Here is an 18,759-nt window from a genome sequence, read left to right on the forward strand (position 1 = left end):
ATCACTGGACATAGAGATTAAGCTTTATAATAGGCAATACCAGTTATAATTATCACGGGGACCCTTGCGAATAATCTCCAAGGTGGTGTTATTTTGTTTGATTAAGTTCTATTCAATTGATCAATTTACCCTTTAATAAACATTTTACCTTTCACCTGTTTCATTTATGACAGATGGAGAGAGAGAGAGAGAGAGAGAGAGAGAGAGAGAGAGAGAGAGAGAGCGAGAGAGCGAGAGAGATAAGTTAAAGCAAAAAAAAAATCAGCTGAACGTGCATGCACTTGCTGGTCACTCGTTGTATTCATGGCAATCTGTTAAGCACCTCAATAGATATTTACAGTATAATTTTCAAACTAGTAGACGTTTAAGCATTATCCAATCAAAATTGAGGGGCGTGCATGTGCATTGATATAACGTGTTTTTACCATACCAATAAACTAAGCGTCTCAATATGTACTTAGATGTATAATTTCAAGTTCAGTCCATTTCATTATAAAACAATTCAGTTATTCGCATTTAAGTAGATCATTTATTATCTAACAAAAATTTAAAGCACCTACTTGTAGTTGTTAATGATTGATTTTGACCAGACAGACCGGTAAAGAATCCTAGATAGATCTATACCACCTAATTTGCAACGCTTTTCATCGAATAATGAAATTGTTATAGACAATTATTTCACTTTAGATTTTCAATGATATACTGCACGTATGTTCTTGTACACATGGAATTGATTGCGTATTTTTTATATAAATTATTCAATGGACATTCATATCATATATAAAGAATCTAAATTTCATTTGATTGCAGTCTTTTATAAGAAAGTGTTAATCCCATTGGTATCATAAAATGGAACGAAAATAAATGGACATGCATTAACTCGCATATATATATTTAATATGTTGCAATATGTGACATTGCTCTTGCAAACCTTGCTTGATAAATCACTGTTCCATTTCTGTGCATTTTCTGCGAAATGGCAAATAATTTAATTCTGTATCATTACATTAATGCATGAACAGTTTTCACAGATGATCCAAAACCTCGAGACATATACTGTACGAAAATTAATTCCGTTAATTTCAAAACATAATCTATACTACATCAAATTTTCATGAACACGATTGTGTTTCTATATTGAATTTCACAGATTGTCCTCAGGGCTGGAACAAACATCACATATCTTGTAATGAGTTAAACACACGGAAATTGACATAAACAACTGCTGATATAATGTAAAACTTATTATACGGTACCAATTTTGATGCACCAGATGCGCATTTCGACAAGTAATGTATCTTCAGTGATGCTCAACCGAAATGTTTGAAATCCGAAATAACAATGAAGTTTTAGAGCTATTATAGGGGAAAACAGTGTGCTAAAAAGTGGAGTCAAATTCCTTTAAGGATAAGAGCTATGGGTGAGGGAGATAATCCTTAATTTTTAAACGAATTTCTAAATGTTATAACAACAATTAAATATACATCCGTATTTTCAAGCTAGGAACGAAGTACTTATAAGTAATACAATTTTATTTACGTTAAATCTATACTACAAAGATATCATAAACTATCCCTCTAAAATACGGGTATGTAAGTTGACATAGTGTCATCCTATAGGAACGGAAAGATAAACAGGAAGTATTTTAGGTGTCCGTAAATTACTGATTGAAATATTACACTGTGGGTATTAGAATATCTCAATATGCACGATGTTGTCATACGATTAGCTTGATACCAAACAAGACATAATAAACAACTTTTAAAGAAGGCTTCGTAAACAAGTCTCAGACTCACAACATGTATAGAGTCTACGATAGCCCAGAAGGTAAATTTGACATTTAAAATACGAGATTCGAATTTCGAAATTAATATGCAGAACCATACATTTAGTAACTCAATTAAATCAAACTATTGTATATATTGCACAGAAATGCCATATACGGTGCATCATAGTTTTTATAAGTGCCGAAGGTACATCTAACATACTCATTGAACTTGTCAATCCTGATGATATTCCTCTTTAGGTCTATGGAGCTAATTAAATAACCTATAGTTCTGCTGATCAATCTGGGATTAGGTAATGTTTGATATTGAGATTATCGTATATGCATGTTGACAAGGGATTTTATTTTTTTTTTTTTTAAATACATGTACATTAATTTAACAGAAACTGGCTTGCTCCTCGTATGTATAATAGGAACAAATGACCACTAGTTTCCCGAAACTGCCCCAAGAAACACAAGATGTATATGGTGGACAGAATTGTATTGAGGTTTTAACTATAGATAACATTAGCAAAGAATTCCCATATTTACATAATACAGTTGTAACAAGTCAGCTGACGCGTCACATTTCACACAATGTCATAACAAGCACACACAGCAGTCTGAGTGTCTAATTGGGAGAGTGGATGGTATGGCCGCATTGGAAATCCAAACTAGGGGAGATAACCGGATACCGACATAACAATGTAGAACGGGCAAACCGGTGGCCCCTTGGTACACACATGCACCGGAAGTCCAAATGCGTGTATGACATAATGGACTTGGAATGGTTTTGGACCTACTTGATGTCCCTGTTCCTCCGAGGGATTGCTGCTGGGTAATATTGCCGGTACTTCCTCGTACCACACAAGGCACTCCAGACACAGTCTCCCCTCCGTTTAAAAGAGGTGGAGAGAGAAACCAAGCCATGCTGAGGCTAGTGATTCTCCAATCCATATTTTACTTTGTACCGTAGACAAATTCACTGACTTAGAATGACGACCAGATTCGCTCACTGACAGCCCCCCGTCGTAACAGACAAATTAGGGAGGAACAACAGACCAGATTAGGTCCAAATATTCCTTTTTATCTCCCCTAGTCCACAGCACACCGACAAGGCGACCAAGAAGGCGGTAAAGGAATGCCAAGGGCATTTTCTTCCCTGGTTTGTGTATATTGCTGAAATACCGGAGGCGATGAATCTGTAAAGATAAAAATGCTAGGCGCAGATTACTGCAATACACGTGCAAAATAGTATGTAAAGCATTAAAATGGTAAGAGGGTGGGTGGGTGTTTGGCTGCTGATGTTTGTCGATGATGCCGGAAAAGGAAGCGGAGGGCAAATGAGGTTAGACAACTCATTAAGGGATTGGCTGTGCTAGCCTTAAGTTGTACCTTAGCTTATTCCACTTAATATCATGAATTGATGACGGCCGGTATGACAAAAAATACAAATGCTATATCGTAAATTAATATAAATTATTTTGATACGAGGATAAAATAATCAGCATTAAATTGTACTTCAATGTTTTAACATTGAGAGACCCTAGCCTATTTACTATGTAGTATCTATCGAACGTTACTTTTCCCCTGATCTTTTACGTTGTTTAATTATTTTTATTTACTTCCATTTGTCTTTACGATCATCTTTAATGCATATAGAGGACGAATCGTATCGATAATATATTGTTTTATTTTACTATCTAAGGTACTCTTTATTCGCAAACTATATACCTGTATATTTCATACATGTTGTTAAAACTTTATCATAGTATAACTTACTGCAATAACAACTTTTGTAACAATTACTTTGAGGTCATTTTGTTAATGCCTTCTATATGATAAATCTAGAAGTTAAAACATGTTTTACGCAGCTAGTTATTTTTCATCTCAACAAACAAGGAATTTTTGTAGTTGTAAAACTGCCATTTATTAATGACAAGAAGATACCAAACTTAACAATTAGGGAGATCCTACTTTCTTATCAAATTGTACATAAACCTGGTTTTGAATCTCCCAAAGTTACATGTTAAGATATAGTATGAAAATTATAATAACTATGATGAAAAATAAGGTGGCAACAAACAATAGGCCACAACTATAGCCAAATGACAACGTGTAAAATATATACAGCAGGATGGTTGTAGGGTTGGCGGTGGGGATCTTTTCTTATGAGTCGCTTAAAATAAGTGAAACGTCTAACGATAATAACAATATACTGATAACGTCATACAGTAATTTATTACGTCAAGAGATAATCTAACGTCAAATATGTACTAATGCATTGTTACGTCACAAAGCCAGCAAAAGTAATGTACCGGTGCATTGTTACATATAAATGCATAAAACATAATATTTACGATAATATCACTATATCAAGTGGACTATTGTGGGTTTTTCAGTTGCGGTCTTTCAAGAACTGAGGTTCTGTATCACAGAATTATCTGGTACTGTAGACGACCAGCACTGATCCTCATACTGTAGGTCCAGGTTAGTGGGTCTTTATCTTCAACTGGTAATATTTCGATGTTAGTATAATAATTTCTCGATTACCACATCAAAACAACCAAACAAAACCGTATAGATTTGAAAAAATGACAAGTTTTCTCCATTTTTATCCTTACTCTTTGATTTTTCGTAAGGTGTTAAAAAGCTGACGTTCATTAGTGTTCGTTGTCTTTACATTTTCAGACCAAAAAAGTGTTGCTCGCACATAGCATGGCGTTTTCCTGTCATATTTTCTAGATATTTTTGTTTTCAAATCCTAGTAGCGCGTCAACTCTTTAATGAATAAATGTTTCAATTGATGAAATATAAGTTCCAAATCATTTAAGTAATGAACATTCTAGAAAACGATAGTTAAATCAACTTAAAGCAACCAAAAGAATGGTAACGTTCACTTTTGGCAATGAAATATTGTTCCTAATGTCAATGATGGGTGAAACTCAAAGAGATCAACTTATCACATTGGATATATATACAAAAGTGTTAGAAATACACACTTTGTATAGAAGAATGTTATACATAATGTCCCTGTATGATTAAAGGGGGCACACATGAATTCTTAGACATAGCTAGGGATATGTTTTATGCGTTTCTTCAGGCGTTTTATAATTACGATGAAGTCATAAAATTATTCACATGTATTCACAAGTTTTAAAACCTCGCATAAATATGAATCATATGTACAACCTATTGTGTTCAGCTCTCAATAAATCCTTACGAAATGATCATTTTATCACTGGAGACGAAATTGCTGCGCCAACTTTCAGACGTTTAATACACACAAAATACATTAAAGCTGAGATACGTTAAAAGATAGCAATATGTTAGCCTCACCACATGTTTACATCTCCTCTTTGGGATGACAAAAACTTAATAATGTAAGACCGAGTGTGTTGTTTACAATCTCATATCATTATCGGATTTTTCATAGATGCATCAGCATTTGCATAGTAATTAAGTGCATGTCAGATTCAATACCTTTTCCAGCATGGATATCGTAATGTAAAAAGAATTCAGGATTTTGTGAAAGTGTAGAAGACTAAATATGCATCCGTAGTTTTACGTTAAACATGACATTGCAAAATCACTTACATGACCAAGCGTAGTCTTATATTTAAACACGAGAAAAATATTTAACCCAACTTTAATCAGAGTGCCTGCATTTCCATCAATCTAATCTAATTTTCAGTAAAATAAAGAGATCATGGACATTCAACTGACAAGACATATTAGGAATTTGCAGTAAAACGTTTTGTAACTACGTATCACAAACCTATAAATTACAACAGCAATCTAAACATTAAATCTACTATGGGTTTAGATGCAGATGTATACAGACAGAAATACAGAAATATTCATATCTAGTGATCAGTTATTCAAAAACTTACTTTGTTAAACACCACTCTGATTCCAAGCACAAGTACTCTGAAGTTGAAATAAAAAATATGCTAGAGTTCCTCATTGACAATATCTTCGTGGTCTTTGGTGATCAGGTCTTCCAATAGTCTGTTGGAATTCCCATGGGCACGAATTGTGCTCCTTTGTTAGCTGACCTGTTTTTATATTCATATGAAGCAGAATTTATTCAAACACTTCTGCGTGAGAAGAAAAAAATATCTCGCTGTGACCTTCAATTCGACTTTTAGGTATATCGATGACGTTTTGTCTATTACCAATGATAGCTTTCATTCATATGTCGATTTGATATATCCCTGTGAGCTCGAAATAAAGGACACCACAGAGTCGTCCACTTCTGCTTCATACTTAGATATTTTATTGAAAGTAGACATTAACGGCAAACTGACAACTCAACTGTATGACAAACGGGATGATTTCATCTTCTCCATCGTCAACTTCCCACATTTATGTAGCAATATTCCATTATCACCTGCATATGGTGTTTATATATCTCAACTGATTCGATATGAAAGAGCTTGTTCTGGGTATAGTCAGTTTTTAAATCGAGGTAAGCTACTGACAAACAAGTTGATGGTGCAGGGATTTCAACAGTCTCGATTGAAGTCAGCATTTCGCAAATTCTATGGTCGTTATAACGATCTAGTTCGTCAATACAACCTATCATTGGGTCAAATGCTGTCTGACGTGTTTCATATCGATTGTTAAGCCGTTCTTGGCACACTGATTTGACTGCGGATAACTCCGTTTACCTGATCAGGATATTGGTCTCACGGCGGGTGTGACCGGTCAACAGGGGATGCTTACTCCTCCTAGGCACCTGATCCCATCTTTGGTGTGTCCAGGGGTCCGTGTTTGCCCAACTATCTATTTTGTATTGCTTATAGGAGTTATGAGATTGATCACTGTTCGTTATTCTCACCTTGCATACAGACATAAGGAATTACGTCATTATACATGACCATTCCACTAGAAGTGTACTGTTTCTTGTAGGAACTATTTCAATATCTAACGAAAGTTTTGAACGACATCTATTTGCATTCGTCAGCATACGTTACCAATCAGCTATAATTGTGGTATTTCTTGTTTTAAAAAAATCTCGATATTCAACGTATATTTCAAACGGATTTTTTCATGTACAATCATTGATCAATGACTTTCGGTACATATTGGGTTGTGTTCAATATTTGCATTGTTAGTTTTGCATATGAAATATAAAGAAGGCAACCGAGATTTACAAATTGCATCTGGAACAGTTCTATACCTTTCTTGTACAGCTGTATACCATTCTTGTATAGTTACATACCTTTCAACACATGTATCATAAACTCAAGTTTTGTATGACAGGTGAAGATAACGAACGGTGAATACTACTCGTTTGATCACCCTTTTACAAGTCTAGAATGATGATCAACTCGAAATGATTTCTAATCATGTACATGCTGATGGACAATCTCCACTTCTTTATTTCCTGCGATACTGATGTGTGCAATGCCCTATATTTCTTAACGAAATGATTTCATGCGCGTATTGATGCGTTGTAAGATCGATAATACATGTGTATAAGAGATAGCTCAAACCTGCTGATCCATTTTGTCAAAAAGGAGAGTTGAACTTTTCACATCATATTGCAAATAGTCTTAGGGATGTATACTTCTGTAGTATTTCTATTCGTATTTTTTATTGGATGTTCCGAATCTTCATCATCTTCAAATCCCGGAATCTTCAATGAAGACTATATGGATCCAAAGACTGTGGATCACAAAACGGTTTGTAACAGATTATCGTTTTAGATATATTTGTTAATCACCCATCGTATATCGCAAACGTATAAACCGTGTAAGCTTCCTGACTGAAATAACTAAGGCATTTTCCTAATGTTATTGTGTGAAAAAATTAGTATCAAATTGAAACCATCACGAGGAAGGACAACTAGGTTTCAAGCTAAACACGTTTTAATGTAGAAATATTTTAAAAGGCAAAGTACTTTTTTTAAATAGCGCTGAGCAAATACAAAAAAGAAAGAAATCTCTTCAAAGAAAAACATCAAAAATAACTGTAATATAGTACATATGAAAGCCGAAGACAACGAACAGCGATCAATCTCATAACTCCTACAAGCAAGTTTTTAATTTCAAATTCAGATTACTTGTGCGTGGAATAAGAGTGGTGTTTAACAAAGTAATTTTTGGATCACTACATATACAAATTTCCGTTGTCTATTTTTCTTGAAGAGGCAGTTATCTATGATGTCAAAAAGTATAGACTATATCAAATAATATTTCAATTTATGTCTTACGTAAGTAACTTATACAAATATGTATATTGAAGCTATCTGGACGGTGGTATGAACATTTGAACACAGTGAATAACACCATCAGTGACAATTCTTTTGGAGACGTGGTGGTTTTATGTGATGAAACAATAAGTCTAGTGGAGGTCATTTACCGTTGGATTCCGTAAGATCTTTTTTTCTAATGCAAAGGATAAAGATAAAGATATAGACATCTTCATAATTTAGAAATGAACATAGATTGTAAATTATCAGGCTCTGTTTATTTCAATGAATCATTTCCTTGCGTTCAATGAAAACCTTTTTGCGATTCAAAGCATATGTTTCTGAACTGTCTTTATGACAAAAGTGAATATACCAAACAGTATTCTATCTCATAATACTCTCAAAAATAAAATCAAAAACAGGACAAACAATGGCCAAGGACACATCGAAGTGTTAGGGTGCTCAAAACAAGTAATTGTTCCTTGTTAACCTGTCAAATCTGTCGTCAGAACTAAATCTTGATCAGGTAAACGAAGCAAATTTGTGATCAAAACCCGAATCAACCAGTTAGAATAACACTCTTTAAACAGCATCCGATCAAATGTCATGTAGTATATAGAAATGTTCATTATAACGGTCAGGGATTTGCCAAAATGCCTACCTTAAATAAGAACATCGAAACCCCTCAAACCATGAATTAATTATTCAGTAGCCTCTGTTGTCTTATAGATTATTGATCATACGCGGAACAAGCTCCCGGGAATTGAATTGGTTGGGACGCATAAAAATCATATGTATGTGATGATGGAATATTGTTGTATCGGCATAGGGCGTTGAAAATAGAGTAATCCACTTTGTCATTAAATTGCGTTCATTACCATTCATACTCAGTAAAATATCCAACCATGAAGCAACCGTGGAAAATTTCGTGGTGTCTTATTTCAAGTTCCGTGTGATGCATGGACCCGAAATTATAATAAAAAAGTCGATGTATCTAATTGTCGACTTAAGGGCCAAAGTAAGATATTTTTTTTCGTTTCAAATGTACATTTTTAAGTAATTCTGAGCTTCAAGAATGGAAAGAAATACTATATAATTGAAGAGCCTGCTAATTCTAACATAATGTTCAAAAACTTGAGCTCCAAATTTTATGTGCATATTATCAATGAAGAAGTCCAATACATTTCTGATATCGACAAGGGATGCTTACTCCTCCTAGGCACCTGATCCCACATGTGGTGTGTCCAGGTGTCCGTGTTTGCCCAACTATCTATTTTGTATTGCTTATAGGAGTTATGCAATTGACCACTGTTCGTTATCTTCACCTTTCATTAACTTCAGAGTATGAAAGGTGAAAATAACGAACGGTGATACATCTCACAACTCCTATAAGCAATACAAAATAGATAATTGAGCAAACACTGATCCCTGAACACACCAGAGGTGTGATCAGATGCATAGGAGGAGTAAGCATCCAATGTCGACCAGTCACACCGGCTATAATCCCTATATCTTGGTCAGGTAAACAAAGTTATCCGTAAGCAAAATCAGTGTCCTAAAAACGGCCTAACAATTGGTATGAAACACATCAGAAAGCATTGGGTCCAATGATAGGTTGTATTGGCAAACTAGATTGTTATAATGACAATATAATTTGCGCAACTTCCGTATTTCAGCTGACTGCAAACCTTTTGTATTATTTTACATGTAGGTCTCTGGAAGAGTGTCGAACCACAGCGGTAAGATTTCAACCCGATACGGCCCATTCACCTGGAGCAGCAGTCATCCGGATGTCCACAAATGGTTTGTATCTACTTTTGAGGTATCACGTATCAAAACTTCTCTCAGCTGTTTATATCTGTTTATGTTTGTAAAATCCTCTAGAAAATAGAATGCCGTAGTATTGAGCTTGTGCTCCCAATAACATTCAGAATAATATATTTAACTTCTTTCAACCAAATTCATATGATTATCTTTGTAAAAACATAGTAATTATACTGTAATAACATCCAGGAGGACCTACTGTAGAAAATCACTTGAACAATGTATATGATTTAGAATATATTCTTTGAAAGTACGATCCTTTAATAAATTTGGACTTTTCAAGAGACCTTGGGAAGGTGTGAAATTCGGTACTATGATCCTCACCCTACTGAGGGATTCCTACTTGAACATCAGAAAACGCACCTTACTGATGGCCACCATATCATTACTCGCCAGAAGGATCCACGTAACTTAAACGATGTTATTGAAAAAGTTCTGTCGGCTCTCAATATGAATATTCGGGACTTTCATGTGAAATCAAAGGACTTCGGTAATGATAATGTTTTAACAACTGAGCATACAAAATCAGCAATCGTTTAACCGTAAAACCATCCAATTATGATTTCATGTCATTCGTTATTCTCATTTTAGGTTGCGAACGTAAAGAAGAGAAAGGAATAAAGTTGTAAACTTTGAAATATACTTAGCATGAGTCTACAATGCAAAACGTTAATTCTTTTTCTTTTACATTGTGATATTGTGTACATGTAACGGGTCTTATTTCGCAGTTATACATCTTACTGTTTTGGCAGTACTACAATATCCATACTTATAAATATCAATTTATATAAAATTTGCCAATAAACTCCGAAACACTCGCTACAGAGTTACTGCTTGCACCTTTTACCCCTTCCCCACAGTCAAACACTTTAACGCATATACCTTTGCCTCACAATCACGCACTTTAACGCCTATATCTTTGCCCAACAATCACGCACTTTAACGTACTTTTAATGCGCATTTCTTTTTACTACGTTTTATCGTTGACACAGCGAAAAGTGTTATTTTTGGGTTGTAAGACAAAATAGTGATAAAAAGGAGCGATTTGCCAGATTTCTTTGATAGTTCCAACAGTAGCGAAGACGTAGATTAGGGGATACACAACTGCAACGCAGATCCATTGTTCACCGACGGGAAAAATCTAACGCAGTATTGTAGAGGAAATATTCATGTTTTGTTTTGATGTGGACTGTGTAATGTACATTAACGTGGAAAGCAGTGTTTTGCTTTTTCACATCTTGTTTTGAACATTGAAGAGAATTTATGCGTGAGTCAATTTTTTGTTCAACTGCATAGGAAAATTCTTATATACAAAATATGATGTAGATATTCATTTATTTTTATTTTAAAAAGTTTGAATCAGTCGTTAGTATCAATAAATATGTTAAACCTTGTCTAAAATTAAATTGATTACGTTTTTTTAAATCAAAATCAAATTTTATGATAAGATTATTTGAATTAAAAGATAAGGAAGGATTCATTCGGGGGGGGGGGGGTATACAAATATACATGTACAAGAATTCATAAAAAATAATTTTTTTAAAAATCAGAAAAAGGCGAATTTTGGATTATAAATCTTCTCAAAAGAAAATATTTTACCTCTTATTTATCGTAATTTTTCACTTGCTTCCACTCCCGATTCGACAGTCTTAAAGCATCAGCTTTTTAACAGAATTATCCGCGATAAACTAACAGAATATATAACAATGGAAAACGTTGTGAAGAAATGTGTTAAAAATTTCGAACTTTCACAAATCAACTCCAAAGCGCTGTGGGGAAAAGGACAACGTTATCATTCAGCGGCGAAAGCAAAATGCTACTGTTACGTCATAGGCGGCGTGATAGGCAAAGAGTTAAAATTGCTTCATATTTGACGTGAAGTCCGTAAGGTAGGACTTATATGGTACCAATTTTGATGCACCAGATGCTTAAGTTGAAATATTGGAAATCCGAAATAACAATAAACTTGTAAGAACTAGAAAGAAAGAAAAAAAAAAACAAGAGTGTCAAAGACTGGAGTCAAATTCGTCTAAGGATCACAGCTATGCATGAGGGTGATAATCTTTAATTTTGAAATGAATTTTTAAATTTTATCACAGCAATTAAATATCCATCCGTATTTTCAAGCTAGTAATGAAGAACTTAGCTACTGGGCTGTAGAGACCCTCGGAGACTAACAGTCCACTAGCAGAGGCCTCGACTCAGGGGTCGTAATGTTAAACTTATACGGTACCAATTTTGAAGCACCAGATGTGCATTTCGACAAATAATGTATTTTCAGTGATGATCAAGCTGAAAGTTGGAAATCCGAAATAACAATAAACTTGTGCCAAGGACTGGGGTCAAATTCGTTTAAGGATCAGAGCTATGCATGAGGGAGATAAACCTTAATTTTGAAATGAATTTCTAAAGTTTATCACAGCACAAACATTAAACATACATCCGTATTTTTAAGCTAGTAACGAAGTAAGATACAATATTCTTGATTAGTAAATGTAAAATTAAAAACTTCCATTCGTTTTCGATATAAACCAGGTGACTCGGATATTGAAAACTAGCAAGAAGAAAATATATACATCCGGTTTGTAATGATATTTTGATTTACCTGCCTGGTTTGTCACATTAAAGTCCACAAGTGTTTCATAGTTGACAGTGTGTAGATTTATTATAGGAAACTGATCTGTACCGCTGCTATAAATCCGTCAAATCACATTGTAGGAACTACAGGTATGATCTTGTGATATTTAAATAAAACATCAGTAACAAAAATATCTAGACAATATAATTTTGGTAATTGATTTATTCTTTTCATGAACATATTCTATTCTCAGTTTTCTATCTATACAATCGTAATGAAATTGAATTAAGGTTTGCGACATTAGCCTAAATGTAGGCGAATCGTAAATTAACATTATTAATAGATTTTTACAGGCAATGACAATTTTTTAAGGACATTTTATTCAAACATTTTATCACAATTTGTATTCCCCGTGCTGTATTGTTCCTATACATGTTAATTTGCAGGCAACTCAACTAATTCTTCATTTATTTTTCAGATGACGACTGAAATATTGGGCTTTGCAATTTTCGTTTTCTGTCTACAAGCACAGATTGGATGTTCCCAACCCCTTGGTATCAATCGTGACGATGAGCGATGCATAGCGGAGGGTTACACGCTCAATCTAAAATCGTATTTGAAAGATCAATTAAGCGATTTGGAAAAAAAGACGTACGTTAGCCTTTAAATATTTCTCTCAGAATACTATTAAAAAACTCATAACATCTGGTACTCATACTTAAATCTCTACACCCATTTTATTTGTGTGTGCTGTCTATGCCTTATTAGTATATTGACGAAAAATGAATACTTGTGAAATGTAGTATTTGTACCAGTCCATATCCTTGCATGGACGTGATCAGCCAACCTTCCTGTTTTCCTGTCCCTCCTATCTCCATTATCCCTCCCTTCCAGTTCTCTCCCCATCCTTCCCTTCCATCTTTCTTCTTATCTCCTTTTGACATACCCAGTATTCCCTCGTTCTTTCTATCCCCTGTAATCGTTTACACGAAATGTCTTCATTCAGCTAAAGTATTTCAAAGGAAATAAACAGTATGATCGTAACATCCAACAACACTTTAATTGGATGTCTAGGGGTCGTTCATTGATTACAAATTTCAATAATTGATTAAAATTGAGATTAACGCCATAAACCCTAAATTTAATCAGAAAACATATTCCTTTTGTATGACTTAAGTAACAGTCTTCAACGTCACCATATTACAGTTATCCGTCCCCACGTTTAATGACAGCAAACCCCATACTAACGTTTAGATTAGTAATTCATACTTGGATTTATGTTAGTGAATTAATGTGTACCGTGTATTACGTGTGTCTTGACACAATGTCCCCAGTGAAGTGAATTGATTATCACAAACACTTATACAGGCCCTAAATGTCACTTGGAAATTACAGGAACAGTTAAATAAATAAAAGTAAATGTTTATTCGGTATATACATACATACATACATACCAAGGATAACCCATGAAATCTCGAAAGCTTATTTCCAATGGGGTCCTTTAATGCACAGATGTTTGCGCTAGGGGGTTATTTATGTGGGAAGAAACCGGAGTACCCAGAGGAAACCCACATGTCCGAGCAGGCGACCGGCATACACTCTCACATTTCACAGTTCTTATAGACATCACAATTTGATGCAAAACATGTTAATCTTCCCATCAAATATGTCTGCCACCCTATGCACTAAGTAAATGTCTCTTTCTTCATGACCTTCATGCTATCATTACCAGCTTCCTATTCAATAAAACATTCATCCCAACGACCCTCGTTTTAGTTATTTCAAGCATAGCCGTAGACGCAATTTTCTGCAATTATTCTGAGAATAGTAATGCCTTTTTTTTTAGTTTAGATGGATATAAATCTGGAGACACCTATGATTTTTGATAGAAAATTACTAATTTTGTTGTAAGAGACTTTGTGCCAAACATCTCAAGATAGAGACTGAGTCGACGACAGCACAATCTGTAACATCTTGGCCAGGCAACGTTTAGCACAGTAATAACTTGCATTTCTAATATAAATTATTGTTACGACATGGGAAATTGTGCAATGAATTTATTTGAGATATTTTGAGTCGACATATCGATCCTACCTATCATTGGGTCAAATACTGTCTGATGTGTTTCACACCGATTATTAGACCGTTCTTGACACACTGATTGTGACTACAGTAACTCCGTTTATAGGGCTCACGGCAGGTGTGACCGGTCGACAGGAGAAGCTTACTTCTGCTAGGTACCCGATCCCACCTCTCATGTGTCCAGGGGTCCGTGTTTGCCCAACTATATATTTTGTATTGCTTATGGGAGCTACACGATTGATCACTGTTCGCTATAGTCACTTTTCATGAATGAAAATGAACATTGTTAATAGATAAAAGGCCGTCGATATATTAAATGCTACATCAAGATTTTTTTTCTTAGAAGCATTTGAACAAATTCTGTTTCATATGAATAGAAAAACAGGTCATGAAACATAGGAGAACAATCTGTGCCCATGAGAATTCAAACATACTGTTAGAAGACCTTATTACCAAAGACTACATAAATATTATGAATTGGGAAATGTGTCATCTTTTTTATATCAGCTTCAAAGTACTTGTGGGTAGAACAAGCCTAGTCTTTACCAAAACAAAAGTGAAGGTAACGAAAAGTCATAAATCCCAGATATCCAACGAAGAATTCAAAATTAACAGTAGGGCAAACACGAATTCATGGACCAGAGCAGAGATCGGGGCGAAGATTAAGTATATCCTATTGACATGTCACATCCGCCGTTACATGTAGCCCTATATCTTGCTCGGGTAAACGGATGAACCCGTAGGTAAATCTGTATCTAACAAACGATCTAACAGATGGCATTGTCTTTGAAATATTTTCCTATATGTACCGTTCCGTCTTTCAAAACTTGTTTGATAGATCATTATTCTATTCATAGGTATGCTCTCAAGAAATTGTAAATATTTTGATTTTACTATCTTTACAATCGTGAAAGAAGATTTTTCAAAGAATATCCAAAATCTCGAAACACAGATAAAACGACTTACAAGTAAGTACATCGAAGTAACATATCTTTTTCTCTTATTTTGTAAATTTACAGTAAGACAGATTTATAATTTTTCGAAAATAAATGTAATTGCATTGCCATGGATTCTATATCAATGTTCATGATTATGTTTACTGAATTTCCCAGATTGTCCTCGGGGCTGGAACAAACATGGCAGATCATGTTATAAGTTAAACACACAAAAATCAACATGGAAAACTGCTGATGTAAGTAAAACAGACGTCAAAACGAGTAGTTCAGGAAGATTTTGAATTTTGTAACGATTTATTTCCATTCAATTATATAAAAGCAGAATGTTGAGATCAGAAATACAATGTAAATCTGCGTGAAGTTTCGCATTTTATACACTTATGTATCGCCCAAATAAAATAAGGATATTGACAAAGTGATATCAAATGCGGACGGAAAAATAGGCAGAGGAAATGGTGTCTCAACGCTCATAAATTATTGTCTGATGCATGCACCGTGTGTTTCAATAGATCTAAACATGTGCATTATGTTCACACACAAAAAGCATGATATACGCAACATGAAAAGAAGGCATTGTCAAATAAGTCTTTGGATTAAACTATCTAGACCTATTCATACTTGGAACGACTAGGTTGAATCAAACTTTGATACATTCATACGACATAATTATGTAGCTGGTTTTGCTATTGCTGTACAAGAGCATTTATTTTTTTCCAAGGAAAGCATTTGTTTATGGTAATAGGAGACGGATAATGTATTGTTATTGGGTTTTGTTATTTCATGGATTCTTTCAAAAATGATTTTGTTTCAGCAATAGTGCCGACGTTTGTCAGGAAAACTAGCTGAAATTGGCACAAAGGATGAAAACGACTTTATAAAAAATCTCATTAACAATAACCCAGGAACAGGTGATTATTCGCATCTAAAAAATTGCATTTAACATTCTGTGTACAGTATCTATAAGTTTTATGTATAAACGAAGCTTCATTTTTAGCACGGGCCTGGATAGGTGGGGCAGACACGGCAGAGGAAGGTACATGGATCTGGACTTTTTTCAGAAATACCGCTGAGCTTTAAGAACTGGAACAAGGGCGAACCCAATGACAGAAAAGGAAAGGAAGACTGTTTGGAAATAATGGGAATACTCAACGGACTCTGGAATGACTTATCATGCTCAAATTCATCAGTGTCTGTTTGTGAAAAAGACTTGTAGTATGTGTTTGTGTGTTTATGTGTGTATATGTGAGTATGTGTGCGTGTTCTATAGTGTAACTAACAACGAAAGGGAATCGTTTTTGCCTTCCATAGATTGTACGCATGGTTATTTTGTCTGTAAGTTAATCAAAAGTACTGTCCCCTAAAATCATCTTCGTTTATCATAACTTGTCAAATGAGATGGTCAAATTTTAATATAGAGTTGTTACACATGTATATATTTTTAAACAATGCATCTGCGTTATTATAACACTGTACTGTACTGCTAATTTCTCGATCAATACCTGCAGTTGTTTACACTTATAAAACTCTTTTTCAAGTGAATTGAAAGCTTTACTTCCTGGTCCAAAGTGGAGTCATGGTTTGAATTTATATAGGAAACATCTTCATGCAGGGTAACACAAGACTGAAATTTCTTAAATTACTGTGCAAGCATTCCCACAAATTTGTTTAATTCATGACCTACGTTGATCAAATAAATCTTCTTTTTCTCTAGCTAATTCAACATATGTTTGATTGTCAAATTTTCTCTATTTTCTGAATTTTTTGTCTGTACGCTTCAGGTAATAATTCATAAGCTTTTAAGATCACTGCCTTGTAATAATCTGAACTCTCAGTTATGGCCAGCGTCCAGTAAACATCGGCTGCTTTGCCAGTCAAAACACTTAGTGACGAAGTGGACCAAGCATATCACGATCATTTCAAGTTCTCCGCAGCTTTCTCAAAATTCCAGAAATATATGTACACAGATTATTTCTAATTACGGAACTAACCTGATATTTTAGCAGCATCGAATTCATTTCTGACAGGTAAGATTGTCGATCTGTGCTGTAATTTTAATTTCTCTAATTCAAATTTCCTTTCTATTTCTCTTTCAGCTATTTCACTTTCTTTTTCTTTCTCCGGTTTCATTGGGTTTTTTCATTTCTTTCTCTCTTTCCATTTTCTTCCTTTTCATTTACTCGCTCAGCATTAACTTGTTCATTTTCCTGTCTTTCATTTTTAGTTGCGTTTTATCAATCTGCATTATCTCATTTTCTCTTTGTAATATGAATTTTTCTAGTTGTAATTGAAATTTGAATTCCGTCATTTTCGCTTGTTTAATCTTAACTGTTTGTTTTGGAAAATCATATCATTCAAAAATATTTTCTACAAGTATTTTAGCGACCGTTATTTTAACATCTTGTTTATGCATTGCAGATTTAATCTCTAACCCGAAGTGCACAGCTAAACTAATTCAACGCATTTTTTAAGGTATCGAGTACATGAACATTCGGCGAGTCAAGAAGATATGTGACGGAAAACATGGTCATTGCTGCTGTCTGTGAAATTCAATAATTCAGAAAAAATGAAATACAAATCTTGAAAAATGCAATATAGTTTGTTTCTTATCACCGACGACTCCAAATTCTGTTATGGGTCAGAACTAGCTCTTAAAGCAGCAGAATTTATAAACAAAGGCTATCAAACAATTAATTATATTTATTTACAATTAATGATTGAAAGAAAATTGTGAAATACTTGCGGAAGTTGAACAATATACATCAAAATCCGTGTCGAATTCAATTTACACTCACAAAATAGTTAGTTCCCACTTATCGAAATAATCCAAAAATGCCCAAAGTACTTGTCTAACCAGAGTTTTTCATCATAAAAATTCACAGCGCATTTATACAAAGAATGAATTTTCTAATACAATCTTGAAAGATAATGATGCAATTATTACGTCAACTTTCTATTAAAGAAGTTAATATCGAGATCTAGAACAATCTAGATTGCACATGTCAATTGAGTGGAAGCAGTACCGTTACACAATAATATATAGTGGCTTGCATAATTATATAAGTGGATGTAGTTTATGTATCATGTTACTTATGAAATATATCATTTAAAGATTTATCCGTGTAAACTTCAACACTTGCAAATGATATGATATGAAAATTTAAAGAAAATCACTCACATTTCTTTTTCAAATGTCTTGCATAAATATTGATCATTAGTCTTACATTGTTGAAAGTTATGATACATCTATTGTCATTTAAAATCAGGATCAAAAAGTTTGTATTAATACGAGCATGCAGCATAATCTATGGGACCTAATGTACATTTTTGGATCACTGCGTCACAAGGCAAAATGACA

General features: G+C 34.3%; 2 long non-coding RNA genes across 2 annotated transcripts; both read left to right on the top strand.

The window, feature by feature from the left end:
• The first annotated feature begins 7,290 nt into the window (after positions 1-7,290).
• LOC130047873 (uncharacterized) lies at positions 7,291-9,761 on the top strand. Its single transcript, XR_008796689.1, has 3 exons — positions 7,291-7,455; positions 8,018-8,145; positions 9,676-9,761. It is a non-coding gene; the product is annotated as an uncharacterized LOC130047873 (long non-coding RNA).
• A 4,461-nt stretch (positions 9,762-14,222) lies between these two features.
• LOC130047870 (uncharacterized) lies at positions 14,223-17,994 on the top strand. The gene is made up of 4 exons (XR_008796686.1): positions 14,223-15,416; positions 15,561-15,640; positions 16,216-16,312; positions 16,399-17,994. It is a non-coding gene; the product is annotated as an uncharacterized LOC130047870 (long non-coding RNA).
• Positions 17,995-18,759: the final 765 nt, after the last annotated feature.

The sequence above is a fragment of the Ostrea edulis genome, chromosome 7 (assembly GCF_947568905.1).
Source record: "Ostrea edulis chromosome 7, xbOstEdul1.1, whole genome shotgun sequence".
Lineage (NCBI taxonomy): Eukaryota > Metazoa > Mollusca > Bivalvia > Ostreida > Ostreidae > Ostrea > Ostrea edulis.